General features: G+C 41.0%; 1 long non-coding RNA gene across 1 annotated transcript; it reads left to right on the forward strand.

The window, feature by feature from the left end:
• The first annotated feature begins 3,114 nt into the window (after positions 1 to 3,114).
• Positions 3,115 to 22,326, forward strand: LOC118940090. The gene is made up of 3 exons (XR_005036696.1): positions 3,115 to 3,233; positions 21,398 to 21,602; positions 22,149 to 22,326. It is a non-coding gene; the product is annotated as an uncharacterized LOC118940090 (long non-coding RNA).
• Positions 22,327 to 27,623: the final 5,297 nt, after the last annotated feature.

A 27,623-nucleotide genomic window follows, 5' to 3' on the forward strand; every position in this document is an offset into this window, starting at 1 on the left:
TACAAATGTATTTTATCAAACAAAACTATGCTACATTTTAGCTCTGGGAACCTCAGGATGACAAATCAGAGAAAGATTACTGAATGTAAGTACATTATTTACCTTCAGAGGTGAATGTATCAAACCAGTTGAGGTGATAAAAGTTTTGTTGTTGTGCACTCTACTCAAACAATTGCATGGTATTTTTTCACTGTAATAGCTACTGTAAATTGGACAGTGCAGTTAGATTAACAACAATTTAAGCTTTCTGCCCATACAAGACATGTCTATGTCCTGGAAAGTTTGCTGTTAGTTTACTGTCATGCTAATCACATTAGCGCACGTTAGCTCAACCATCCCGGTATAGGGACACCCATCCTGTAGAGGATAAAGAAAACCCTTGAATGAGTAGGTGTGTCCAAACTTTTGACTGGTTCTGTACACACCTGATAAAATTGCACGTCATTTAATATTATTAATACAGTTAAAAATGTCATTGCTGAACAAAAAAGATCATAAATAATTTTGTTGTATAACCCACCGTAAAGCGAGGCATGCACTTCAGTTTCAAAGGAACCATAGTTACAGAAAGTACAACCTGGACACCTTTATCTAGGGGACCGTTTGTGTATCGACCAGTCTCAATAGCGAGAGGGGCCAACGCCACATCTACATTTTGCCAAAGAACTTCCCATGACCTTCCCATGTTGCTTGGATACAACGATACGTTCATAGGGTTCTGTCCCGAAAGTGCATTTAACAAGGCAGTAGGTTTGTTACTTTCCGGCATGTTCTTTAAAAGTGCTGATTCAAAAGCATTACGGTCATTTCTAGAATTCTCTCTATTCGTATCAGTGAGTCATATGGAAGGAGTTAAAAAAAAGGCTTTGACATGGAAAACGTTTATTTGCAGTTGCAACATCACAAGCACATAAAAATACACGCTTACATCGACATTAATTCGGCATGCTGCAAAATCTCAGCCACTTTTAAAAAAAACATAGCCACTGGTGATGCAATAGAGTTTTCCAGCCCAAATCGCCTTGAATCGCAGCATTTAGTATTTACCCACCAACAAGGTCAAATCTGCAGGCATGGTTAAAAACAGCATTAAAAACAAGTAGAGTAAAATATCTGTGCCCCCATACTGCTGCATCATAATTCATAATAGCTAGCACCAAACAGTTTATTGAAACATTTAAAAGGTAGCACACCCATGCATTTACACTTTGCAATAATGTGACCCGAGGGCATCATTCACATGGTTAGCGATGTACTTAACAGACACATTGTAATCCACAAATTCATTAACAATCAACCCCAGATACTTGTCCTCACTGACAACATCTAGTATGACAGAGCCACTGGACAGAATAAAAAAGTTTACTAGGCCCTGCTGAAACACATGCTGTCTCTGTTGCACCTATTGGTTCACTGTGAGGGACTGTGGACTGCAGTCTCGGGTTAGTTTGACCTCTGGTCTGCATAAGGCCCAGAGTTGTTCTTGGTCAGGTCACATGGTCAGGGATACTCATTGCCTTGCTCATGGGTTATGTCCTCACACGGTTGGAATGTTTTCAGTGAGGTGTGATGTCAAGCGTGTGTAAAACCACATTTCAAACCAATAAGAGACATACAGATGTAAGATCTTAATTTGACTAGTTAGCTACAGCAGGAAAATAATCTGTCCAGCAACAGTAAATGACAATTATGTGGCTTATAATTAATGGATTTTTTTTTTGTAGGGCTTGATAGATTTTGCGTTAGGGCAAATCAAATCTGACATTTTTAAGTGGAAATAACAAACTTTAGAAGCCTTTTTAACTCTTGGATATTCTACACATTTTCATTTCCTGCCGTGCAGGAAAATTCAAGTCAACAAATGAGTGATCAAATCAAGATCCTACATCTGTATCGCATGTTTAGCTGATGACATCATGTCAGCTTACTTGTCATGTTGTTGCTCCTCTGTGCTTCCATTTATAAAGAATAATCCTCCTCAAAACTATAATTCATTCCATTTCTAACACTGTTATGACTTGAAATGCTGAACAAATGATTTAATTGGTGTTTTTGCCAAGTTTTTTTTTTGTTCACTCTGAAAAGAATATCCTTTATGTTATCATGAGCATAAACATACATACATGGCTCGTTATCTTGTTAATAATGTGGTTTTGGAAAAATACATGTTTCATGAAAAATTTTAGTATCAGGTTACTTTAGGACAAGCCAACAACTACTCTCAGTCAATAGTTCCTCTTTCCAGAGCTCTCCGCAAAAATGTCTCATGTCCAGTTTTATTCGATAATTCACGGATAACCAAATTGGAAATTGCACAGATTAAACAGTTCTATCTCACACACAACACAGGCCATTCAGGGGCTGACAACATACCAAGCAAATTCAATCATTCCTTCTCCGAAAACTCACTCAAATCATTTGATGCAAAAGCAACGGTAGTCTTAGATGAAAAGACAGAAAGGGCAGTCACATGGGGAACTGCAGAGAGTACATTGGCAAGGAGTTAGTCTAGTGTAGTGGTTAAATCTGTCCGGGCTGTAGCGTGTTGTTATCCATGTCTGTCATGATAATAAGCAAAGAGTTTGCTGCTGTACAGTATGGAAACTGGCTTTTGGAGTATAGTATAGTAGAAATGTTGAAAGAATATCTGAAAGACATGTCAACTTAGTATCCAGAATGAAAGAATGTCCAAGGAAGTATAGTATTCCTAACTGTCAGCAAGAGCTTTGTGGCAGCAGTCCCACCAAATATCACCACTGCACCTGACTATGAGAAACACACACAGGAATCCATTTGTTACTCAGCACTCCATATAGATTCAATTCTGACTTTGCAACTGGCCCTTTCAGATATTGGATTGTTACTGTACACTGTATGCCCTTGTTCTTGCAATCCAGTCAGGTACTGTCTCCAATACTATGTAAAATCTTCATAATACTTTGTGGATTTTTCCCCATCAAGCAATTCAAAATACACTACATGACCAAAAGTATGTGGACACCTGCTTGTTGAACATCTCATTCCAAAATCATGGGCATTAATATGGGGTTGGTCCCTCCCCCTTTGCTGCTATAACAGCCTCTACTCTTCTGGGAATGCTGGAACATTGTTACAGGGACTTGCTTCCATTCAGCCGCAAGAGCAACGCTGAGGTCAGGCACTGATGTTGGGCTATTAGCACTGCCTCAAAGTCGACGTTCCGATTCATGCCAAAGGTGTTCGATGGGGTTGAGGTAAGGGATCCGTGCAGACCAGTCAACCGGGGCAGCTCTAGCAGGGCAGAAATGTTATGAACTGACTTGTTTGAAAGGTGGCATCCAATGACAGTGCCACATTGAAAGTCAGTGAGCTCTTCAGTAAGACTATTCTACTGGCAATGTTTGTCTATGGAGATTGCATGGCTGTGTGCTCAATTGTATATACCGGTCAGCAACAGGTGCGGCTGAAATAGCTGAATCCACTCATTTGAAGGGGTGTCCATATACTTTTGAATATATAGTGTGCAATACATCAATTATTGTATTGTCGATGACAATGTTTCCAATGAACAAGGCATGAACCATTGGCATGAACCCTATGGTGTTACATTGTACAGATGTAGAATCTTAATTTGATCACTCTTTTGTTGATGAGAATTTCCCTGCACAGCAAGAAATGCAGACTTCTAGTGTTTTCAAGGTTTTAAAAGGCTTCTAAATTTTGTACTTTCCACTTTTAAATGTCAGACTTGATTTGCCCTAACATGTATCAACCCCTACAAATGTTTTTCCATGAATTACAATCCATATAATAATTATAATTTCCTATTCCTGCAGGATTATTTTCCTGCTGTAGCAAACTGGCTCAAATGAAGATCCTATATCTGTAAATGGACCTTAAGCTGTTTGTCTCATATTACTGTACCATCTGCTTCTGTCAGTTTAAACAGTTTAACAGCCAAAGTTCCCACTTTTACAACCCATTGTAAATACACCTGTGTACTCAGATAACAGTCACAAGGCTGGCTATTGCTGTAGCACTATCTAGCACCATCATTCAGCTAGAGTCATACAAGCAAGGGGAGGAAGAGAGGACGGTAGTGTCCATAGTGCCACCAAGAGGAACTGAAGTCATTATAGATGACCTGAATTCAACAGTCCCTATTACCTTTAATGATATGAAGCCATATGTCAGTGTCATAGAGTGAACTATTGACCTCAGAGTGCGTGACAACTAGCTAAATGTCCTTGATAGCTCAAGGTTAACAGGCAACAGAACATACAGTATGGCTATGAATATGTATGTATGGTTACAATATACAGTAGATTATATAGGAGAAGTATAAAATATGGTATTATTTCTGCGTCAACACGGTCTCATTAGAATATGTCAAAATAGTGACGTTTAACCATTCTTTGTTATTTGGGCTTGGACGTTTGCTGTAGTATTGGTGTCAAGCAGGTTAGGGTTAAACTCTAGTGTAGCTAGAAGGTGTATAGAGCACGACTTCGAATGGAAAGTTACTGGCTATGTTCGGATGTCTTGGTTGGTCCCTTGGCGTCATCAATCGCATATCTTTGTAGCAGCATCACTGTTAGGTTAAACAAGTCCGCTTGCTTAACACTGATGTAAATGCTATTTACAGGTCGCTGGTTGTGCGTAGGTCACTGTGGTCGTGGTCATTTTATGGTTTTGGGGTTAAGTCAATAACATAGCTCGCCACTTGGCCTTACGGTTTATTTCAATCACTTTGGTACAATTGTCACACGCATGTGGTCTTAGTATGAACGCACAATACAACGTTTTGAATATGAGACTTTCTGCGTTTCTGCGTGAAGTTCTGGAAATCCACCACAGACTTCTTGAAAATAGCACCGAATCGATTGAAGAAAACTGTAATGCCCAGTACATTGTTTGAAATGAGGTCCATTTAGACATCGAAATGTAATGGTTAATCATTTAAAATGTAATGGTTAATCATTTAAAATGTAATGGTTAATCATTTAAATGTAATGGTTAATCATTTAAATGTAATGGTTAATAATTGAAGTATAATGGTTAATAATTTAAGTATAATGGTTAATAATTGAGTATAATGGTTAATAATTGAAGTATAATGGTTAATAATTGAAATGCAATGGTTAAAATATAGTTGTAATGTGGTTTACATAATGGTCTTAGATGAGATATTAATATAAATATATAATGTTTTATTAGTGGTTTGTTTGTCTGTAGCATTATTAAGCTATTTTAACCCCACTTATCCGTTAGTAGGTCTGTGTCTCACTGATTGCTCAAGCCACAGTAATCATAAACAAGAACGTTCTATTAAATGAGTACTCTCCAATGACTAGAAAGGTTATGTTTTGATTAATTCATGAATAAAATGGAACTTGACCAAGTATGCCCTGAGTCTATAGATATTACAATGAACAGTTGAGTAGAACAGCATGCACTGTGTGTGTGTGTGTGTGTGTGTGTGTGTGCGTGTGCTTGTGTGTGTGTGTGTGTGCGTTTGTGTGTGTGTGCGTGTGTGTGTGTGCGTGTGTGTGTGCGTGTGTGTGTGTGTGTGAGTGAGTGTGTGTGCGTGTGTGTGTGCGTGTCTGTGCGTGTGTGCGTGTGTGTGGGTACAGTAACAGCCATGCCCCTCCGGTGCCCCAGCAGCAGTAATAACATCTGGGATAAAGGGCCGAGCCCCTGTTAATTAGCTGTAATGAAAGGGCGATGACATACACTCATTCAGACAGGAGCTGCCTACCCACCGTTCATTCTCTCTGGTGGTATCACTAAACAGCCTTGGATACAACTCAATGGAAAGCACTATAACAGAGGAGTACAGCAGCAGTTTAAAGGTCAACATAAACCTAATTGACCCCATAGTGGTTATATATGAGTGTAAAATAGCATATAGACTATACGCATATGGAACGGCTTTGCTAGTGGTGTTGACTGCCGCTGTCGTACTAGTGTCACCTGTTTATCCTACTGAACAACTGGACATCACCAAACACCTGCTCAGCTTAATGAAGTAGAAAGCTCTTTCAGCAACCTGCCTTCAGCTATTAAGTGAAATGAATATGCCTACATATTTTACTCATCCTGACTGGCACTACCCTCTAATGCTTTCCCAATCCACCTAAAAGTGTCCAATGCATGTCTCCTAGCTGAGATATTATTACTTATTTAGACATGAATCATTCTATCCAAAACAGACATGACTTTACCCCCCAGATAAATATTATGCTCCTTCCAAATGGCACCCTATTCCCCATGTAGTGCACTACTTTTGACCAGAGTTCTATGGGCTCCGTTGAAAAGTAATACAGCATAAAGGGAATAGGGTGCCATTTGGGATGCAGACAGAGAGAAGTGGACTGGAAGTAAAGTGTTGTTTCCCCAGAGGGATCAGTCTACAACTTGTTACATGGTCCAGAATACATTTGCATGTCATTTTTCAGCCTCTGTGTGTGTGTGTGCGCGCGTGCGTGTCCTAATACCTGACCTGTCCAAGCTGCTGTGTGTGTGTGTGTTTAAACAAAGACAGATAGTCTCCCCGGGGAAGTCTCTCCTCTACTCCCTGTCACAGTTACTTCCTGCCACACTTTCACACATTCCTAGAGTGTTCTCTGCTATTCCCAGAGGCTCTGAGCCTGAGGTGAAGAGAGCATGGTCAACCTCGGGGGTCTGTTAGCTTAGAGACATCAGTCTGGGTACATCCACCTGCCCAGGGTCGTCGCCAGAATGAATCAGTTGGACGGGCATTTGTTTTCCATAGGGGGGATTTTTTTTACGGGACCTCATAGGTGTGCATGTGATTGCGCGTGCGAGGACACATTTTTTTTATGGGTGTTATTAAGACTATAGGTGGTGCGTGAGTTTCAAGCTTGGGGTAGCTTACAATTTATCCTACCATTGGCTATTGGTTGATACGCAGGGCTCGTTCTAGCTTTGTATGTCAGGGTTAGAAATGTGAATTTGGCCAAATTGGAGGTAATAATGCATTTAAGTTATAGTTTATTGAGATGCATGAATACACCACTCCAAATTGTACAAATGTTCTGCAATTGTACACTGCTCAAAAAAATTAAGGGAACACTAAAATAACACATCCTAGATCTGAATGAATGAAATATTCTTATTAAATACTTTTTTCTTTACATAGTTGAATGTGCTGACAACAAAATCACACAAACATTTTCAATGGAAATCAAATTTATCAACCCATGGAGGTCTGGATTTGGAGTCACACTCAAAATTAAAGTGGAAAACCACACTACAGGCTGATCCAACTCTGATGTAATGTCCTTAAAACAAGTCAAAATGAGGCTCAGTAGTGTGTGTGGCCTCCACGTGCCTGTATGACCTCCCTACAACGCCTGGGCATGCTCCTGATGAGGTGGCGGATGGTCTCCTAAAGCATCCGCCAACTCCTGGACAGTCTGTGGTGCAATGTGGCGTTGGTGGATAGAGCGAGACATGATATCCCAGATGTGCTCAATTGGATTCAGGTCTGGGGAACGGGCGGGGAAGTCCATAGCATCAATGCCTTCCTCTTGCAGGAACTGCTGACACACTCCAGCCACATGAGGTCTAGCATTGTCTTGCATTAGGAGGAACCCAGGGCCAACCGCACCAGCATATGGTCTCACAAGGGGTCTGAGGATCTCATCTCGGTACCTAATGGCAGTCAGGCTACCTCTGGCGAGCACATGGAGGGCTGTGCGGCCCCTCTTGGTGTTCTCTGGTAAATGCCAAACGTCCTGCATGGTGTTGGGCTGTAAGCACAACCCCCACCTGTGGACGTCGGCCCTCATACCACCCTCACGGAGTCTGTTTCTGACCGTTTGAGCAGACACATGCACATTTGTGGCCTGCTGGAGGTCATTTTGCAGGGCTCTGGCAGTGCTCCTCCTGCTCCTCCTTGCACAAAGGCGGAGGTAGCGGTCCTGCTGCTGGGTTGTTGCCATCCTACGGCCTCCTCCACGTCTCCTGATGTACTGGCCTGTCTCCTGGTAGCGCCTCCATGCTCTGGACACTACGCTAACAGACACAGCAAACCTTCTTGCCACAGCTCGCATTGATGTGCCATCCTGAATGAGCTGCACTACCTGAGCCACTTGTGTGGGTTGTAGACTCCGTCTCATGCTACCACTAGAGTGAAAGCACCGCCAGCATTCAAAAGTGACCAAAACATCAGCCAGGAAGCATAGGATCTGAGAAGTGGTCTGTGGTCACCACCTGCAGAACCACTCCTTTATTGGGGGTGTCTTGCTAATTGCCTATAATTTCCACCTGTAGTCTATTCCATTTGCACAACAGCATGTGAAATTTATTGTCAATCAGTGTTGCTTCCTAAGTGGACAGTTTGATTTCACAGAAGGGTGATTGACTTGGCGTTACATTGTGTTGTTTAAGTGTTCCCTTTATTTTTTGAGCAGTGTATATAGTAATGACTTACAGTACGTTCACTACTTAGTCAATTGATTAGATGATTTACTCTAAGTAAATAAATTCAATGAATTGATACAGTAGTACACCTCTGTTTTCTTTTATTCTGCAATAGAGTATATTCTAAGCATGTGTTCAAGCTAATCAAATCAACATTTTTTTTATGACACAGCAAAGTGTACGCTCAAAATACAATGAAAGTTCTACTCGCAACTAAAGCTCTCCTCGCAAATAGTGCAATGATATTAAGCCCAAATGTATTTGTATTTACATTAGGCTATAGACTAGAAATAGCTATACCATGTAGTCATAGGCCTATTATGCAAATTAGAGTTTTTTCCTGAACTTGTGTTTACTTAACCAGGCAAGTCAGTTAAGAACAAATTCTTATTTACAATGACGGCCTACCTAGGTCAAACCCGGATGACCCTGGGCCAATTATGCGCTGCCCTATAAGACTCACAATCACAGCTGGTTGTGATACAGTCTGGAATCGAAGCTGGGTCGGTAGTGACGCCTCTAGCACTGAGATGCAGTGCCTTAGACCGCTGCGCCACTCAGGAGCCCAGCTGGCCAAATGGCAGAGCTAACATTCAGCTGTCCTTCAGCACCGTAAGTTGGTTCAAGTTCTTTGACATCATTGTGCGATCCTGGCGCTGTTCATTTAGAGCCACGAAGGGACGCTCCAATTTAAAATAACAATCAGCAACATCTGTTGCTGACCACATTCGTCACTTATTAGTATTATTATTATTACAAATAGAACATTCTCACTTCTCACAATGAGGCTCGTTTAGTAAAATTAGATCAAAGCTGAATCAATGTCTCTCAAGATTACATAAAGATTCATCTTGGTGACCTAGAAGTAAAATGATTTTGTCATTTCCTGTTTTACTTCTGGGAATGCCGTTAACAAATGTGATTACCTAAAGGATTACTTAAAGGAAGTGATTACTAAGTCAGTAAGTGATTACTTAAAGGAAGGAATTGAAGTTTTTTCCCTTCCAAATGGAAACTCCCTTCCGCTAATTTCACCCGTTTCATCATGGCCAAATAGCTATACAATTTTTTACGATATAGGCAAATTTGACTTTATGGCTGTGGAATCTAGTGGAAAAAGTTTATCATCTGCACACGGGCTTGAAAATCATAACACCAGTTTTAGAATCGCCTTTGCCCAATCCTGATTTGTCCAAGTAATCAATGACAAAAACCTCAAACCAGGAACGACTGCTGCTGGTAATCTACTTGAGCCTTGACAGATTCTTGCCGTTTCATGTTCTCGAGAATCTGTCCGTGAGAGATTATGTAACGAGTAATTAGTATTTTACATAACAGAACAGAATTTAATAGCATAGAATAGTAGTCCTATAATGTTACTGTTACAACAAAAACACCTCCTAATGAGAATGAGATTTTAGGATGGATAGCAGAAGATGAACAGTAAAACAAACTCAACAGAGTGCACCACTAGGGAGAATGTAGGCTTTGATTGAAAACATTTCAGAAATGTAGTTTGTTCACACCATCTGCTGTAATTTGCTCACGAAAAAGTAATTGAAGATGAAGCATAGGCTACTGCCATGAAACTGATTGAAATCAACCAAATGATTGGCATGTAGATGGAGTTTCATCTGTAAAACATGAAGAAGTATCATTCACAATTGACAGTAATGATGGACTATTTTGAAATGAAGGCTGTCTAACTTTGTCTGGAAAGTTAGACATATGGAAGAAGGTGTTCTGGTCAGATGAGACTAAAATTGAGCTTTTTGGCCATCAAGGAAAATGCTACGTCTGGCACAAACCCTACACCTCTCATCACCCAGAGAACACCATCTCCATCAATCCTTCAGTTCTGACCAGTTTCCCAGTCCCTGTCGATAAAAAAAAATCCCCACAACATGATGCTGCCACCACCATGCTGTGGGGATTTTTTTCATCGACAGGGACTGGGAAACTGGTCAGAACTGGAGGACTGATGGATGGCGTTCAATACAGGGAAATTCTTTAGGAAAACCTGTTTCAGTCTTCCAGAGATTTGAGACTGGGATGGAGGTTCACCTTCCAGCAGAACAATGACCCTAAGCATACTGCTAAAGCAACACTCGAGTGGTTTAAGGGGAAACATTTAAATGTTTTGGAATGGCCTAAGCCCAGACCTCAATCCAATTGAGAATCTGTGGTATGACTTAAAGATTGCTGTACACCAGCAGGAACCCATCCAACTTGAAGGAGCTGGAGCAGGTTGTCCTTGAAGAATGGGCAAAAATACCAGTGGCTAGATGTGCCAAGCTTATAGAGACATACCCCAAGAGACTGTAATTGCTGCAAAAGGTGGCTCTACAAATGCATGCATGCTCAAGTTATTTTTTTTTGTCTTGTTTCTTGTTTGTTTCACAATAAAAATTATTTTCCATCGTCAAAGTGGTAGGCATGTTATGTAAATCAAATGATACAACCCCCCCCCCCCCCCCCAAATCAATTTTAATTCCAGGTTGTAGGCAACTAAATAGGAAAAATGCCAATTTGGGTGAATACTTTTGCAAGCCACTGTATTCCATAATAGAGCACCACAACCCTCTTCCTAGAGAGCTACCATCCTGTAGGTTTTCATTCAAACCCTAATCTAGACCAACTGATTCTAATAATTAGCTGGTTTATAAGATGAATCATGTTAGTTACAACTGACGTTGGAGTGAAAACCTACAGGATGGTAGCTCTCCAGGAACAGGGTAGGAGAGACCTGTTCTATAATAATAGGCTATTCGATAGCCTACAATTTAAATTGTTCTCCCTTACCGTTAAAGATAGCACCACATCACTGCCTATGGGCCAGTAGCCTAGGCCTGTAACTTTCATAGTCAACTAAATAAAATACATAGGCTTAAAGCCGACAAAAAAACCCAGTAGAAAATAATTTGATGAAAATTCAGGTTATTTCAGTGGCATTCACCTCTCTGCTCGGCCTGTCCACCTCCCTTTCTATCTGTCTTGATTTGATCTATCTGCTAGTGAAGTGCAACATTGTATGAAATAAATCAGCTGGGTCCAGCCTGAAGCCGTTGATAGCGGACTTGCAACATTGTATCAGCTAGTCTATTCTGGGCCCCTCAGAGCTTCCTGCACCAGTGAGCTTTGGACAGACAGATGTTTTTTCGCAAGGTTAAAGTGTTCAGCTAATTTATGATGTTTCCACTGGTTATATGGGATCGTCATATCATGATACTTGTTCTTTCACAACTACCGTGAGGAACTATTATCATTCACAATTGTCACTCTCCGGCCTGTAGGTCACCTGGCTGCTCATTATGGGGCACACCTGTCACCAGTGTTACGCGCATCTGCACATAATGACACTCACCTGGACTCCATCACGTCCTTGATTACCTGCCCTTTATATGTCCCTCCTTTTGGTTCCTTCCCCAGTCGTCATTGTTCCTGTTTCTGCTTCATGTCTGTGTGTTGACTTACTATGTGAGGTGAAGAAGAAATGACTCCGAAGCTCAGCTTATTAATGTTGGATGTGGCGAGTTAAGACAATCAGATTCAAATCAGACATCCTCAAATGCACACTTTCCTACATTTGCGAGCAGCAGGCCAGGTACTTCTACGCGTGCTCAGGTGCGCATGCTTCCTCCACATTGCCAGGACAGAGAAACCAGGCACATTCTCATTGCTCATAAACATACAGTGCCTTGCGAAAGTATTCGGCCCCCTTGAACTTTGCGACCTTTTGCCACATTTCAGGCTTCAAACATAAAGATATAAAACTGTATTTTTTTGTGAAGAATCAACAACAAGTGGGACACAATCATGAAGTAGAACGACATTTATTGGATATTTCAAACTTTTTTAACAAATCAAAAACTGAAAAATTGGGCGTGCAAAATTATTCAGCCCCTTTACTTTCAGTGCAGCAAACTCTCTCCAGAAGTTCAGTGAGGATCTCTGAATGATCCAATGTTGACCTAAATGACTAATGATGATAAATACAATCCACCTGTGTGTAATCAAGTCTCCGTATAAATGCACCTGCACTGTGATAGTCTCAGAGGTCCGTTAAAAGCGCAGAGAGCATCATGAAGAACAAGGAACACACCAGGCAGGTCCGAGATACTGTTGTGAAGAAGTTTAAAGCCGGATTTGGATACAAAAAGATTTCCCAAGCTTTAAACATCCCAAGGAGCACTGTGCAAGCGATAATATTGAAATGGAAGGAGTATCAGACCACTGCAAATCTACCAAGACCTGGCCGTCCCTCTAAACTTTCAGCTCATACAAGGAGAAGACTGATCAGAGATGCAGCCAAGAGGCCCATGATCACTCTGGATGAACTGCAGAGATATACAGCTGAGGTGGGAGACTCTGTCCATAGGACAACAATCAGTCGTATATTGCACAAATCTGGCCTTTATGGAAGAGTGGCAAGAAGAAAGCCATTTCTTAAAGATATCCATAAAAAGTGTTGTTTAAAGTTTGCCACAAGCCACCTGGGAGACACACCAAACATGTGGAAGAAGGTGCTCTGGTCAGATGAAACCAAAATTGAACTTTTTGGCAACATAAAAGCAACACAGCTGAACACACCATCTGACAGCTGAACACACCATCCCCACTGTCAAACATGGTGGTGGCAGCATCATGGTTTGGGCCTGCTTTTCTTCAGCAGGGACAGGGAAGATGGTTAAAATTGATGGGAAGATGGATGGAGCCAAATACAGGACCATTCTGGAAGAAAACCTGATGGAGTCTGCAAAAGACCTGAGACTGGGACGGCGATTTGTCTTCCAACAAGACAATGATCCAAAACATAAAGCAAAATCTACAATGGAATGGTTAAAAAATAAACATATCCAGGTGTTAGAATGGCCAAGTCAAAGTCCAGACCTGAATCCAATCGAGAATCTGTGGAAAGAACTGAAAACTGCTGTTCACAAATGCTCTCCATCCAACCTCACTGAGCTCGAGCTGTTTTGCAAGGAGGAATGGGAAAAAATGTCAGTCTCTCGATGTGCAAAACTGATAGAGACATACCCCAAGCGACTTACAGCTGTAATCGCAGCAAAAGGTGGCGCTACAAAGTATTAACTTAAGGGGGCTGAATAATTTTGCACGCCCAATTTTTCAGTTTTTGATTTGTTAAAAAAGTTTGAAATATCCAATAAACGTCGTTCCACTTCAAGATTGTGTCCCACTTGTTGTTGATTCTTCACAAAAAAATACAGTTTTATATCTTTATGTTTGAAGCCTGAAATGTGGCAAAAGGTCGCAAAGTTCAAGGGGGCCGAATACTTTCGCAAGGCACTGTAGTTTACAAGTCTCGTCAATATGGTCATATTACCTGTAAATGATGCTTATGAAATAAATAAAACGTGTTCCTCACAAGTGTAGCAGGTTGTGAACTACGCAAACAATGTTTCCACCAAGAATGAGAACGTAAATGACTGTAATTAATAGATGCATGAACAGAACAGTTACTGTAACCAAATTAAGGGAATTAACAGTACACTTACTAGGACTACTGGTGAAATATGTAATGGGGAATAAATTATCAAAATGTCAATATTTTATTTGGACGGGCAAGGAGGTACCATAGGGTTGGTCAGGTCCCCTAAGGCCCACCCATAACGCTGGCCCCGCACCCACCCACAGATCTCTATCTCTCTGAGTCAGCATAGACTAAACTAGACTTGAGCATCCAGCAGGGGTCGGAAGCAGGCAGCGATGTGTTTTTCCCCTTTCCCAATTATTATATTTTTTTGTATGTTTTTTTTTTTTTTACTGTGAATTCATTGTGAATTCAACAAAAATATGATTCATTTAGGAATTCTGTTCCCAAATATTGCCACAAATAAATTTAAAAAAGAGATAAGTGACTGTGTCTCAATGTAATCAAGGTAAAAAAGTATTACTATTTTCAAATACAATTTATTTTTGGGCTTAGTTGTGGTCAATTTGCAGTGTACAAATTGTTATTATGTTTCGGCCCCCCTACCATCGGATCTGACAAATACGGCCCACGGCTGAATGTACAGTAGTTGCACACCCCTGTTATAGAGCATAGGCTATACACTAGACCATACTGCTATTCCATACACCCCCACCAACCCATTACCCCTAGTGAAATTACATAAATCAAGTGGTTGAATCGAGTTCTTAGTGTGTGTGTGTGTGTGTGTCATCATTTACTGCCCAATCAGCATTTACCAGCATGGGCCTATATGCAAATCACAGCTGATTCAGAAGATAATGATAGTAAATGCATTCTGACACAAAGCCATATTGGAAACGTACATCTATTGTTCATTTCCAATATGGCTGGTCTGACTAACATAGATCTCTCTATCCACCTCCAGATCTATTATTACCTCCCGCTGATCACACTTAGCAACCATCGCCATGGGAACCGTTTTCATGTTAAGCCTGGTCGTCAAGGAGACGTGGCTGAAAGCATAATGGGCCACTCTCTCGTGCTCCCCTTGCCTTGTGTTCTGTGTGCAGTACAAACATAGCCTGCTCCCAGATCTGTTTGTGCTGTTTGAGCTCAATGGCCATAATTTGCCTGTATACAGAGCAAACAGATCTGGGACCAGGCTAATACAAATACTGGTTGCTCAGATTTAAAAAAAGAGTTTGTCCTTCGGATGTACAAGAGGCAATTACTGTATGTTTCTGGTGATTAGACACTCACACACACACACACACACACACACACACACACACACACACACACACACACACACACACACACACACACACACACACACACTCACACACACTCACACACACTCACACACACACACACGATTATCAATTTGGTTGCAGTCCCATTTTGAATTGTCCACTCTCTCAGCTCAGCTGCCTGCCTAATCCAAATGTAGTATAGTAGTGGGTTAAAGAGGGGGCTGTGGAAATAAACTGGCTTTCATCACATTACAGTATTACACACTGGATGAACAGTCTAAAGGGCACCAGAAAGGGCTGCTTGTGTGGATTGGAGTGTGTGTGTGTCTATGTGTCTGTCTGTCTCTCTTTCCCTGTCTCTCTCTGTGTGCGTATGTGTGCTGAGACAATTATGTTGCTTTGATTTGTGACAGAACCAGATGGTTAACAAATGGATTAATGTACAGCTGAACCACCACTGGTAGTCTATACTCATATTGCTGTAAACAACCACAACCACAACCACAACCATTTGTTGTTGGCTTTTATGATCTATTGCAGACTACCCTTGAGAGCTACTTCAACATAATTTACCTGCTTCATTCAACTGAGTGAGTCACACAAACGTCACACACACACACACACACACACACACACACACACACACACACACACACACACACACACACACACACACACACACACACACACAGCTCTGAATGTCTCGCTGCTGTATCCACTCAATTATTCCCACAGTAAGGTTATGCCCCACAGGTGTGTGTGTGTGATATTAGCCACTCGATTGTGTGGCCTTGACGTCTCTCATCTCGTTTCCGCTAAAAAAGGAACTCTGTCTTCATTTGTAAATGTGCCAAGTGAGAAAGTGCAAAAATATATATTTTGAAATACAACTGGCACTCACAAACACAATAGACCCCTACAAACTGTTTATTCTCCATTAGTGTAGCATTTCCCTGTCCTTTTATCAAGTGGTGGAAAAAGTACCCAATTATAATACTTGAGTAAAAGTAAAGATACCTTAATAGGAAATTACTCAAGTAAAAGTGAAAGTCTACAAGCAAAATACTACTTGAGTAAAAGTCAAAAAGCATTTGGTTTAAAATATACTTAAGTATCAAAAGTAAATGGAATTGCTATAATTTACTTAAGTGTCAAAAGTAAAATTAAAAGTATAAATCATTTCAAATACCTTATATTAAGCAGACCAGACCACACGACTTTCTTGTTTTTTTATTTACTGAAAGCCAACACTCAGACGAAGTACTATAAGGTATTTTTACTTAAGTACTTTACACCACTGCTTTTATCTATGGGATAATTGTATTGGAAATGCATTTTCAAGTGTGCACTTAACGAAATAAAATGTTTTGCATGTCAGCAATCAAGTGTTCAAGATATAGGACTTTCAAAAAGCTTGTTGTAACCGGCTACATCATCATTTTACATCATCATGAAGTTGCAATTAGCATTTTAAAGTCCTTTATCTTGAAAACGTGATTGCTGAAATGCAAAACAATTTGTACTGTATCAACAGTGGAGAAATACAACAACAAAAAATGATTAAAATAGTTTTTGAGTGGATTATTCCTTTTCTTGTAATTGTAATCACATTAATCCTGGTAACAATGACACTTTTTTTTTATTATCACCCATTAATTTCAATATAATTACTATAATCTAATGGCCAGTTGCAATTATTAAAAACGCTGCTGTTGGCACAGTAATTATTATTAACCACGCTGGAACACAAAACACATGAAGTAGGATGCACCAAGGGTTGAAAGCCCACCCTGACAATAATTGCTATTGTCTCCCAGAACAGAAACGAGTATAATAGAATCCTCATTCAAATAGTGCATTTCATAAACCTACATTACGCAGAGGTAAAGTAAAAGTAGGCCGCTTTGTGTATAATGAATAGAGTGAAGTGTGGAGTCGATTGTGATTACAGTCTAATGAATTTGCTAAAACCCCCAGACCATGCGAGTTTAATGTTTAATACAACCATTGAGTGTTGAGTTTGACAGCTAACCTGTAGCGATCTGCTACAGGCGCTGTTCTTCAGCACCACACCACTAGTCACGCTGGACTGGAATGGCATGCAGGGATTATCTACGGGAGTATGGATTCAAATAAATCCATCCATTCAGAATAATCCCTGCCCATTCCTGATTTCCAAATGCATTTTGGCCATTTTTGTGTTCGTGTTGCCTAGACGAGAGGCCTACTTTCCCATTGCTAATGGAGGGTGCTCACGTTAGAGCCACTTATATGTGTGTTCACGGTAAAAAAAAATATATATATATATATATTAGATCTAATTTGTTTGCTATAAAGTGGTAAATTAAAAAAATATACAACTGAATATAACATTTCTCAATAGTTACTGACCTTTCTGAGAGCTCGGAAGTCTTTGAAATCTTTTCTGATGCAAGGTTGAGATGCCGGAGACGTTATTAGCCACGTTGGATTTATGTTCAACCGTCCTGATGTGCGCTCGAGCTCCAGTGGTTTTAGTGAAATTTAGTTGAATTTCTAAAGAAGCTGCCATGTTGTGTTGAAGAGGGTACATGCTACACTTTTGCCTTTGACAAAAGAGTAGAACTTATTTTGTTGCGGACATGTCATCCAAAGATCAAATACACCGTTTTAAAAGTGGGACAAGCGGCAGCCCAGGTGTGCTGCGTGTGCTTAGAACACTGGAGAGAGCAGTTGGAAGTGAAACACCTATTTCCTATAGATTTGGACGGTATTTTCTCTGTAGGCCTACAACCGTCACCTAAAGTTATGAGTTCGACAAAAGTAAATGATTCATGAAAAATAGAAATACAAATTTGCAAAGGCAAAAACATGTCTCTTTGTTAATAACATATGGGAATAAGAAAACTCACCATGTCCCCACTGAATGGAATTAAGTAAATGATTTATGAAAAATGGCAACATACAAACAAATATCGCAGGAATGAATCATTCAGATGAGAAAACATGGAGATGCTATATCTATCACCAAGCCATGAATTGTGTAAAACTGCCATCTAGTGTAAAAACAATTACAACTAAATATAGACTGACATCACAGCGCAAGCGGACCGTTACAATTAGTAAAAGTTAAGACATTGACATTTAGGTCATGTAGCCTATTGATTTATTATTTTATTGGGGCCCGTGGAAAATATTTCCTCGGTTTGTGCATAAAGGCGGTTCTTCCAATAATGAATGAACACACCGCCCTGCCCGCCGGCAAAGAGCACCAACTCTGCCAGTCACTACCGAGCTAATGTTGTCCCAGGAAGACAATCAGACAACCAACTTTTCACTTTTAACCAAAGTCTACATTGCGAAAAAAGTAGCTAGAGTCGCTGAGGTGTAGCTTAATTGTCATGGTTATGGTGCAGGTTGTCATTAGTGTTGAGCTATGAGAGCACTAACTTGCATTATTCAGTAGGCTAATTTTGAGCAGAGAAGAGAATCATGTTAATTATGTAGCGAACCCTGATTGCTCTTATTTATATGGCCATCACCAGCAAGCTTGGGAACATTTTTCTTGAATTCCTTCTAGGAAATGAAAAAGACTATACATGGAAAATGGTTAAAGCTTTACTTGAAAGATGGTTGATGCATCACAATGAATACCTGGCGTATTATGTATATTTAGGGCATGACACATTAAGAAAAGACAGATATATTGAATGATAAGGTATTACAAAAGTAAGGGTAAAAACATTTTAATTTATCTATTTTATATTAAGGCGAGAGAATAAAAAACATATCTGGGCCTCCGGAGTCTAATGCACTGCACTGCAATGCTTGAGACCCAGGTTCAATCCTAGGCTGTCACAACCGGCTGTGACCGGGGGTCCCATAGGGCTTGGCCGGGGGCTTTACTTGGCTCATCATGCTTTATTGACTCCTTGTGACGGGCCGGGTGCCTGCAGGCTGACTCTGATCATCATTTGAATGGTGTTTCCTCCGACACATTGGTGCAGCTGCTTGCTGGTTAAACGGGCGGGTGTTAATAATCCTCTTGAAACTAGGGGGCACTATTTTCATTTTTGGAAAAATAACTTTCCCAAAGTAAACCGCCTATTTCTCGAATATGCATATAATTGACAGCTTAGGATAGAAAACACTCTAAAGTTTCCAAAACTGTCAAACTATTGTCTGTGAGTATAACAGAACTGATATGGCAGGCGAAAGCCTAAGAAAAATCCAATCAGGAAGTGACTCATGTTTTGAAACCGTTGTCTTCCTATGCACCCCTATTGGCCACTGAAAGGGATATCAACCAGATTCATTTTTCTATGTATTCCCTAAGGTGTCTACAGCCTTTTTACGTAGTTTCACGCCTTTATGTTGAAGAATGAGCTTAAATGACTACATTGCGTAAGTGGCCAGCTGAGGGCTCTCAGAGTGATTCTTGCGTAAAAGACAGAGCTAGTCATTTTTTCTCTCGCTCCTACTGAAAAGCCATTTGTCCCGGTTGATATATTATCGAATAGATATTTGAAAAACAAAAAGGATTGATTATAAAAAACGTTTGCCATGTTTCTGTCGATATTATGAATATAATTAGATTTTTTTTCGGCGCTGTCGTGACCGCTATTTCCGGTGGATTTCTCAACATAAAGTGACGAACAAACGGAGGAATTTTGGGTATAAAAATAATCCTTATGGAACAAAAGGAACATTTGCTGTCTAACTGGGAGTCTCGTCAGTGAAAGCATCTGAAGATCATCAAAGGTAAACGGTTCATTTGATTGCTTTTCTGATTTTCGTGACCAAGCTTCCTGTTGCTAGCTGGACATAATGCTATGCTAGGCTATCGATAAACTTACACAAACGCTTATCTTGCTTTGGCTGTAAAGCATAATTTCAGAATCTGAGATGACAGGGTGATTAACAAAAAGGCTAAGCTGTGCTTCATTATATTTCACTTGTGATTTCATGAATATGAATATTTTCTAGTGATATTTTTTGCTATGCTAATTAGTGTAGTTGATGACAATTCTCCCGGATCCGGGATGGGTAGTTCTAAGAGTTAAGGAGCGTGGTTTGTCGGTCATGTTTCGGAAGACGCGTAACTCGACTCTCCTGAGTCCATTGGGGAGTCGGGCAATGTTATTGAAATTGGGAGAGAAAAAAAAAAACATATCTCAGACACTCAATACAACCATTTACATAACTTGAAAACAGTTATTTTCAAACACTTTGAGATTTGCGGTGATGTGAGGAGCAAGAAAAGAATGCACTCCCTTGGGCTAGGAACTTGTTGCATGTTTTGGAAAATCACTGTTTAAAAAAAAAAAAAAACGTTTAATCTGACCTTGTGACGTCACAGAGAAGCATTTTTTGGGGACCTTTCTTCTTATCTTTTTAACCACAGATTAGAGAAACATGGTGTTTTCCAATATGTAGACACCAGTGGTGGAAAAAGTACTCAGTTGTCATATGTCAGTAGAAGTAAAATGACTCAAGGTAAAGTGAAAGTCCCCCAGTCAATTTTACCATATTGCTGTCCTGCCTGAGCATTCAATGTGTAACAAGTACTTTTTGGTGTCAGGGTAAATGTTTGGGAGTAAAAAGTACATATTTTCTTTGGAAATGTAGTGAAGTAAAAGTTGTCAAAAATATAAGTAGTAAAGAAAGTACAGATACCCCCCAAAACTACTTAAGTAGTACCTTTAAAGTATGTTTACTTCGTTACTTTACACCACTGGTAGACAGTGGTTTGGTGATGGAGATGATGAATATGAGGTTGAAAAGTGACAGAATTGCCCTTTAAGTTACAAGCTTAGATAAACAACCACACCTTATTTTAATGCACTGGTTTATGCAGATTTTCTTAGGCTCAGGTATGCCAGGCGCATACTAGTGCTGTGTGCATGATTTTATTACCAAGGATAGTGAGATAAGGCTAAAGCATAGGGCTGATTCTTCTCAGCTGAACCAACTGAGGTCAGCAAATCAAATATATAATACAATATTGCATCTTGAACAGTGCATTTTTCCTTTCACGTACGTTACTATGACTAGAAACAGAAACATGGACAGTTATCTGGATCCTGGCCATGCAATGGTTGATAATGCCTCTTCTGTTGCAACTTCAAACCTGTAGTGCTTTGTTTGTGGTACAGTAGACAGACCTCTTCACATCTCTAAATAGATCAGGGCCTTAGCAGACAGTGCACTTCAGTGCCTGCTTGCCAGAATACTTGCTAGGCTACATTGTCTACTTAAAAAAATATATGTATCCTGTTTAAATCTTCTGTCCATCCACCCACAGCTCTAGCAGACCACCTAGGTCTGTCTAAGATGCAGCGGAAGGAGACAGAGCAGAAGGAGGTGAAGCAGCCGTTTGCACATGGACCTACCTGGGCACCAAGCAGTCATCCGTAGGCTACAGAGCCAAACCTTTAGAGCCAACTATTGCAGAAGAGGCTGGAGCAGCAGGCAGCAGAGAGGAAACAGAAGCAGAGTGGAAGCAGCAGGTGAGGCCACCACAACCAGGGCTGTCGCTCTCTCTCTCTCTCCTTTCCCCTCCTCTCCTATTCTCTCCTTTCACATTCTCTCTCACCCCCTCTCCCCTTCCTCTCCCATCCCTCCATCCTCCAGTCTGTTCACATGGGCACAGACTGGCCAGGGAGTGCCAACTTGGCCTTTGGTGCCCATTGGTTCTGCCTGGTTTCCACTGCCAAATTGGATGTTGATAAATGCTCAAGCCATTGCCATGGTTTGGCTTGTATCAGTGTGAATACAGCACATCTTATTTTTTTAAAATATTTTTTTGACATTTTCCTTCTTTTGCATTCGTTATTCGTGTTTAGTGCCATTTGCAAGTTGCTTTCAATTGGTGTTTGTCCTTTGTGACTAATATTTTGACACATTTGCATTGCTGCTTGTCAAACACATTTTAAACACACAGGCACATTGTTCCTCTGCCTTTCTCTCATCTACCTACACTCAATGGAATGAAACTGTACATCTACGCTGTTGGGAGTTCGGATTAGACTTGTGCCCCCTTTACCCCCTTGCAGATCCTCGATGAGCGATCCAGAAAGGACATAGAGCAGCTGCAAGAGAGAAACACCAAATTACATCACACACACACACACGCACACGCACACGCGCACACACACACACACACAGAACAGAACGCCCTGAGTATGGAGCTGCTCAGCTGTCCCTCGACAATCAGCACAAAGGGTTTCCAACCTGAAGGTAAGGCGGCCTACTCACTGAAAACACACCCAGGAGAGCGTGTGTGTGTGGATCTTTGCTTCTGTGTGTGTGTGTGTGTGTGTGTGTGTGTGTGTGTGTGTGTGTGTGTGTGTGTGTACGTAAGTATGTGGATCTTTGCTTCTGTGTGTGAGTATGTGCCCCTGTGTGTGTGTGTGTGTGTGTGTGTATTTCTCATCTGTGTGTGTGTGTGTCTGGAGAAGACTTCACAGATGAAAGCCCCATCCACAGAGAGATGCCTCTCAAAGTGTTGCCTACTGCGGATCAAAACATCATGGCAGCAGGACCTTACATAATAAGGGTTCTGGGAACCCAAGGTTGTTTTTTAGGTTGCTTTCCACACACCCTATATTTGCTCCAAATGGTACCCTATTCCCTTTCTAGTATGCTACTTTTAACCAGGGCCCATAAGGGTGCCCATAGTGCTCCGGCCAAAAGTAGTGTGCTTTATTGGGAATAAAGTTGCTATGCAATTCAAAAACTGTTCTTTTTTGGGGAAAGTGGGAATTTAAAGATATTTGACTTATTCTGAAAGCTTCAAGGACTTCTAATGCAATTCAATTCCTTGTGCACTTGTGCATAACCTAGCATTCTCTCGCCTTAGGCAACTCTGTTTGTGGAGATGTGTGATGGAATTTCAGTTTGATTACAGTTTTTTTTCCAATCACATTTTTCAGTTATAAGTGTTATATTTTCAAATCTTTAAGTACAAAACTGTAAGCTGACAACACTTGTAATACCCCATATGTTATTTTCCGGACATTTGATTGGAGTTTCATACATCTTTTTTGTTTAGTCACCAATAAATCAGATTGTCACACCGATGGATCTCGATTCCCTCATCGCCTTGACCATCAGGACCGATGGGCGACTACAGGAACGACGGAGGGAGAGGAGATTAGATTTCGCTCGCCCGTCCAAGGATTCCACCTCGCCTCCGAAGCATCCCGAAAGTCCCCGATGGCCCCGTTGCCGAGAGAACCTGAGGCGACCCGAGGTTCCCCAAGAGTCGCCGAAGACGGCCGAGTCACCTTTTCCCGAGCCAATGCAATTAGGAAGAGATGGGCAGAACGGCTATACAGGCTCAACACAAAGAGTTGCCTGTATTGTGAGCATGTTGAGAAAAATGGGTCTTACAGTTTCATTATCCTTATGTAGTAGGATATATAATAGGATAAATACTCAGAAACAGGGGTGTTGTCAAGCAGTTGACCACTGTAAAAACGTAACACAGTGTTGGATGCCGTTTCTGCCCCATGGATCACCTTTTCTACCTGACTTGTCAACTGATACAGTACTACCTGTCTCTGCTTGAAATGCATTAGCTTACAGGGTATCAATGAAATTCAGATAATGAGTGGAATATGTTGTTTTATAATCTGGGTGGTTTGAGCCCTGAATGCTGATTGGCTGACAGCCGTGGTATATCAGACCGTGTATGACAAAACATGTATTTTTACTGCTCTAATTACGATGGTAACCAGATTATAATAGCAATAAGGCACCTCGGGGGTTTGTGGTATATGGCCAATGTACCACGGCTAAGGGCTGTGTCTAGGCACTTCGCGTTGTGTCGTGCTAAAAGAACAGCCCTTAGCCGTTTACGACAACTCCTCGGGCCTTATTGCTTAAATATACAACGCAGGTATTTCAGCAGTGCATTATACACTACACTATAATCCCAAATGCTAGCACATAGAGTGACTCTTTCCACTTTGTCCTATTGAAGCACACTGGCTGATGGAGAATGATGATGTAGTATTTACAGCCACATCCGTATATATGATTTGGTTGTACCTTACAACATCAATTGTCAAATTGATGCGATTATGAGGTCAAAATATAGAAATGTAATCTTCAGCAGTTCTCAAACCATACGTTACAGTGACTATGCAGGCACTACATCATTTTGGTTCAGTAGTTATCAGCTTTGAGCAGTTTGATTTGAATTTGTATTTATTATGGATCCCCATTAGTTCCTGCCAAAGCAGCAGCTACTCTTCCTGTGGTTTATTATGGATCCCCATTAGTTCCTGCCAAAGCAGCAGCTACTCTTCCTGGGGTTTATTATAGATCCCCATTAGTTCCTGCCAAAGCAGCAGCTACTCTTCCTGGGGTTTATTATAGATCCCCATTAGTTCCTGCCAAAGCAGCAGCTACTCTTCCTGGGGTTTATTATAGATCCCCATTAGTTCCTGCCAAAGCAGCAGCTACTCTTCCTGGGGTTTATTATGGATCCCCATTAGTTCCTGCCAAAGCACCAGCTACTCTTCCTGGGGTTTATTATAGATCCCCATTAGTTCCTGCCAAAGCAGCAGCTACTCTTCCTGGGGTTTATTATAAATCCCCATTAGTTCCTGCCAAAGCAGCAGCTACTCTTCCTGGGGTTTATTATAGATCCCCATTAGTTCCTGCCAAAGCAGAAGCTACTCTTCCTGGGGTTTATTATAGATCCCCATTAGTTCCTGCCAAAGCACCAGCTACTCTTCCTGGGGTTTATTATGGATCCCCATTAGTTCCTGCCAAAGCAGCAGCTACTCTTCCTGGGGTTTATTATGGATCCCCATTAGTTCCTGCCAAAGCAGCAGCTACTCTTCCTGGGGTTTATTATGGATCCCCATTAGTTCCTGCCAAAGCAGCAGCTACTCTTCCTGGGGTTTATTATAGATCCCCATTAGTTCCTGCCAAAGCAGCAGCTACTCTTCCTGGGGTTTATTATAGATCCCCATTAGTTCCTGCCAAAGCAGCAGCTACACTTCCTGGGGTCCAGCAAAATTAAGGCAGCTTATACAATTTTAAAACATTACAATACATTCACAGATTTCACAACACACTGTGTGCCCACAGGCCTGTACTCCACTACTACTATATATCTACAGTACAAAATCCATTAGTATGCATAGTGTGTGTGTGTGTGTCTGTGCCAATGTTTGTGTTGCTTCACAGTCCCCGCTGTTCCACAATGTGTTTTTTTAATCTGTTTTTTAAATGTAATTTTACTGCTTGCGTCAGTTACTTGATGTGGAATAGAGTTCCATGTAATCAATGGCTCTATGTAGTACTGTGTGCCTCCCATAGTCTGTTCTGGACTTGGGGACTGTGAAGAGACCTCTTGTGGCATGTCTTGCGGAGTATGCATGAGAGGTATTCAACATGTCAATACCTCTCAGAAGTACAAGTAGTGATGAAGTCAATCTCTTCTCCGCTTTCGGCCAGGAGAGATTGACAGGCATATTATTAATATTAGCTCTCAGTGTACATCCAAGGGCCAGCCGTGTTGCCCTGTTCTGAGGGAAAAACTTCAAACTGTAACCAGTGCCTGCAACCTGGATCAGGTTGTCAGTCAACCTACAAGACTAGTTACGAACAGCACAGGAATGAAATCATCAACATGTATTGATCACATCTTTACTAATGCTGCAGATATTTGCTTTAAAGCAGTATCCAAATCCATAGGATGTAGTGATCACAGTATACAGTGCCTTGCAAAAGTATTCACCCCCCTAGGTGTTTTTCCTATTTTGTTGCATTACAACTTGTAATTTAAATTGATTTTTATGTGGATTTCATGTAATGGACATACACAAAATAGTCCAAATTGGTGAAGTGAAATGAAAAACAAAACGGAAAAGTGGTGTGTGTATATGTGTTCACCCCCTTTGCTATGAATCCCCTAAATAAGATCTGGTGCAACCAATTACCTTCAGAAGTCACATAATTAATTAAATAAAGTCCACCACTGTGTAATCTAAGTGTCACATGATCTGTCACATGATCTCAGTATATATACACCGGTTCTGAAAGGCCCCAGAGTCTGCAACACCACTAAGCAAGCGGCACTACCAAGTAAGTGGCACCATGAAGACCAAGGAGGTTTCCAAACAGGTCAGGGACAAAGTTGTGGAGAAGTACAGATCAGGGTTGGGTTATAAAAATATATCTGAAACTTTGAACCTTCCACGGAGCACCATTAAACCCATTATTAAAACATTGAAAGAGTATGGCTTCACAACAAACCTGCCAAGAGAGAGCCTCCCACCAAAACTCACGGACCAGGCAAGGAGGGCATTTTTTAAATTTGTATTTTATTTTATTTAACCAGGTGGTTGAGAACACGTTCTGATTTACAACTGCGACCTGGCCAAGATAAATGAATCAGAGAGGCAACAAAGAGACCAAAGATAACCCTGAAGGAGCTGCAAAGCTCCACAGCGGAGATTGGAGTATCTTTCCAGAGGACCACTTTAATGTTTTTCATCGGCAGGGACTGGGAAACTGGTCAGAATTGAAGAAATGATGTATGGCACAAAATACAGGGAATTTCTTGAGGGAAAACTTCACTCTTCCAGAGATTTGAGACTGGGATGGAGGTTCACCTTCCAGCAGAACAATTACCCTAAGCATACTGCTAAAGCAACAATTGAGTGGTTTAAGGGGAAACATTTAAATGTCTTGGAATGGCCTAGTCAAAGCCCAGACCTCAATCCAATTGAGAATCTGTGGTATGACTTAAAGATTGCTGTACACCAGCAGGAACCCATCCAACTTGAAGGAGCTGGAGCAATTTTTCCTTGAAGAATGGGAAAAAATCAGTGTGCCAAGCTTATAGAGACATACCCCAAGAGACTTGCAGCTGTAATTGCTGCAAAAGGTGGTTGGCTCTACAAAGTATTGACTTTGGGGGGTGAATAGTTATGCACGCTCAAGTTTCCTGTTTTTTTAATTATTATTTCTTGTGTGTTTCACAATAAAAAATATTTTCCATCTTCAAAGTGGTAGGCATGTTGTGTAAATCAAATGATACAAACACCCCAAAATGTTAATTCCAGGTTGTAAAGGCAACAAAATAGGATAAATGCCAAGAGGGATGAATACCTGCGCAAGGCACTGTAGACATGTCTATCTGTCTGTCCTACTGAACTAGACATGTCTATCTGTCTGTCCTACTGAACTAGACATGTCTATCTGTCTGTCCTACTGAACTAGACATGTCTCTTTGTCAGTCCTACTGAACTAGACATGTCTCTCTGTCTGTCCTACTGAACTAGACATGTCAGTCCTACTGAGCTAGACATGTCTCTCTGTCTGTTCTACTGAACTAGACATGTCTATCTGTCTGTCCTCTTGAACTAGACATGTCTGTCCTACTGAACCAGACATGTCTATCTGTCTGTCCTACTGAACTAGACATGTCTGTCCTACTGAGCTAGACATGTCTCTCTGTCTGTTCTACTGAACTAGACATGTCTATCTGTCTGTCCTACTGAACTAGA

Source organism: Oncorhynchus mykiss, chromosome 17 (assembly GCF_013265735.2).
Source record: "Oncorhynchus mykiss isolate Arlee chromosome 17, USDA_OmykA_1.1, whole genome shotgun sequence".
Lineage (NCBI taxonomy): Eukaryota > Metazoa > Chordata > Actinopteri > Salmoniformes > Salmonidae > Oncorhynchus > Oncorhynchus mykiss.